The following is a 3,145-nucleotide window of genomic DNA, read 5'->3' on the forward strand; positions in this document are numbered from 1 at the left end:
GTTTCTTCAACAGCTCCTCTCCTTCCTGCTTCCTTTTTGTAATGACAGTAAACTTATTTTTAATAATTCCTGATGGTACAACATTTCCCTTCATTATGTTCAAATCTGGTAGGAGCCCTGAAGCAACAGTTCCCAAAGAGGACTATCAGCCCTAAGCAACCACACACACACACACACACACACACACACACACACACGTGCGTCCACATGAGTGCATGCATGTTTGCACACTGAGGAATGCATACACATGCATGCACATACACACAGCTGCATATGAGTGTGCATTTTTATGTGCACACTCATGAACAATTACACACACTTATGCATGCACACACATGAAAACACAAATGTGTGCATGCTCATGAACACATACATGCGCGCACACACACATGCACACAAGCTTGTATTCATGTACACAAACGAAGGCCTTTTCCTCACATTTTAAAAATCGCACCTCATGACCTCCACTGAGTGACTCGAAGGTCCCTTCCAGCCTTGAAGACTGACAGATCTTGTGATTAAACTGCTGTACTTACTGTATAACAAATGAGCTGGATTTAAACTGTTTAACTCAGCATTTATCAGACTTCCTTATTTTATGGATCACTAAAAAGGAAAACCAGTGAATTCAAAATGTAAGCAGATGACGTCAGAGACATCCAAGCTAAACCTAGGATGTTAAAACTGGCACATCTGGAATGGACAAAATGTGGTATAAAGGACTTCAGGCATCACTCAAACACCGGGCCAAGATAACCCACCGCCACACTGAGGATCTTTGGAAAGACTATGGAAAACCACACTCTGGCCCTAGGCTCTAAAAACTATTTCCAGGGGAAAGTGTAGAAGTAGTTTCCCAAACTGAGAAGAATAAGAACTAGGCATACGGGTGTGTCTGTGTGCCTGCAGATACTGGTGGGAAATGAACTGACTTCGCTGAGTTAAAGAGTAATTTCCAGGTACACACTAGAAGGAACTGTCCAGCTGGCCTCAATGAGCATGCAAATCTCTTTAAATTAAGATGGCATGTAATTAAACCATTCAGCTTGTTGACAAGCCTCTCCATGAAGGCTGTTTACTTTCACTTGAAATGACCCTTTTGCTTCCGAAGAGCCCCACACCCAGAGTGACTCAGTTTCATAACACCACCATTAAAATCTCTGGCTTTATGGGCAATAGGCTGAGGCAGAAAGCATCCGTTACTCTACAGTGAGTCAAATCAAGTATGAGTGGCGGGAAGGAGGCTTGGAGACTTGGTTGGCCGCCAGGGCCTGGGTGTGGTTGATAGTTTGGGCCCTTCCGGGTGCCTGTGCTTGAGTGTGTGGATACGGCTTGGGCCTTTAGTTTACACCTGACTAGACCGCCCCATCTTACCTGGGGCAACCTCCCCTAAGGACCTGACTTTGGGGGACTGACTTTGGGTACCATTCCAAGCTGGCCCAGGATTCTCTGCATGCTCAATGAAGGCCCCTCAGATACTTCTGATTTCATCTTCCTTGACACAACACAACCCCTGGGTTTTTCCAAGCCATCTGGGCTGACGGGACCAGAGGGTGCCCCGTGCTGTCCTCTGAGCTCATAACAAGCATCAGACAACCGATGACCTCTGGGTTGGTCACCTTCACACTAGCCTCGGCCACACAGACCGGCCCATTCCGCCGCTTTCTTCTTCGCCCTGGTCTGCCTCTAGAAGAGGTGGGCGAGGAAGGCGGCGGAGATGCGGTCTGGTGGAGAAGAGCTTGTGCAAGCTGTGCCGCGCTTACCCGAGGCGCTGCATCGAGATGCTGGCCGCTGCGGACCGCCTTGCGCGGCCCTCTCCCCTAGTTATACATCCCACACAGTTTCCATGGCTCCGCCGCCATCCTCCCGCCCCTTTCCTCCCTCGGAGCCCAGTAGCCGTCGCCTGGCTGGCCGATGGGGGACCGCGCAGTTCTCCAGGCCTCACTCAGTACGCTTAGATGCGCCCCCGTCACGTAACTCAGCTGAAGTTCTGTCACTTTCCTCCTCCCTCCCCCAGTCGCCGGCACCCCCGATCTGGTCGCCCACCCTGGCAACACGCAGCCCCCGGCCCGGCCTGGTGGCTGGTGGCGCGGGGGAGGGGCGCGCAGCGCAGGCAAAGTTGCTGAGTTGCGGTGCACGCTCAGAAGTTGCAGCTGCGACGGCTGCTTCCCGCCCCCTTCCTGGACTCGGCGGCTTGGAACGCAAACCCAGCGGTCACTGCCCGCTACCTGCCTTCTCCCCTGCGGCCCTGGCCAGCACCGGCAGCATCCCCCTCCCCGCGCCCGCGAGAAGCCCAGGTTTCCAGAACAGTCGGGCTGGGGGCGGGCGGCGGGCGCACCCCACCCTTGCGTTCCGCCTGAGGGAGAGGGAGTGGGGGCAGGGTCCCCTCCACCCGCGGGCCTCCGAGCCCTGCCGTGGGAAGCGGGTTTGCAAACAGGAGTCGATGGGCGTTCCCATTCCCTTCCGCAAGGAGCTTTGCCCCAGACGGGGAGTCGGGGTGGGGTGGGGTGGGGTGGGGTGGAGGGGGGAGACGGGCAGAGAGGCTGGGCCTGGGGCTGAAGTTGCCAACAGGTGCTCATGAGCTCATGTGACCTGGAGGAAGCACACCCAGGGGTAGCCGGAGAAGGGCGGGAGAGGGGGAGGCGAGCTTTCTCGGGGTCTCCCGGGGTGCCCAGACACCCAGTCCAGGGAGTGCTCGCCGTGGCTCCTCCGAGAGCGCGGGCGCCCTCGCGGCCTGCACCGGAGTCGGAGGAAAAGGAGGGGGAGGGAAGGGATGCGAAAGTGGGTCAGGAATGCGACTACATGCACACCCCTCCTGTGGCCGCCCGAGGCAGCCGGCTCCTGCCTTGGAAAGGGAGTCATTCGCTGTTGTGGCTCCCCAGCATTCTAGGTGGACGGTTACCAGGGATCCCGAGAGATGTGTTTCCCTGTGACCCATTGGGAAGAAAAACTTAGTTGCCTCGGTAACCGGGTTTGGCTTGGATGCAATGATGCAGTGAGCTTTGTAGGTGAGCCTGGCCCTGGAGGGGATTACAGTTGCGCTTAGGGGGCCAGCACGGAAAGCTGAGGAGGAGGTGGGGCTTTGCTGTGTTTTGTGCTGTGTGTGTGTGTGTGTGTGTGTGTGTGTGTGTGTGTGTGTGTGTGT

The 3,145-nt window shown here is 55.5% G+C and overlaps 1 long non-coding RNA gene across 1 annotated transcript in view; it reads left to right on the top strand.

Annotated features, from left to right (window-relative positions):
- Positions 1-2,217: 2,217 nt before the first annotated feature.
- The window catches only part of LOC129667421 (uncharacterized), a 1,954-nt gene continuing 1,026 nt past the window's right edge, over positions 2,218-3,145 (top strand). The window contains exons 1-2 of the long non-coding RNA XR_008718731.1: positions 2,218-2,297; positions 2,883-3,008. This is a non-coding gene — a long non-coding RNA (uncharacterized LOC129667421). The remainder of the gene's footprint in view (positions 2,298-2,882; positions 3,009-3,145) is intronic.

The sequence above is a fragment of the Psammomys obesus genome, unplaced genomic scaffold (genome assembly GCF_907164565.1).
Source record: "Psammomys obesus unplaced genomic scaffold, mPsaObe1.curated_primary_1811, whole genome shotgun sequence".
Classification (NCBI taxonomy): domain Eukaryota; kingdom Metazoa; phylum Chordata; class Mammalia; order Rodentia; family Muridae; genus Psammomys; species Psammomys obesus.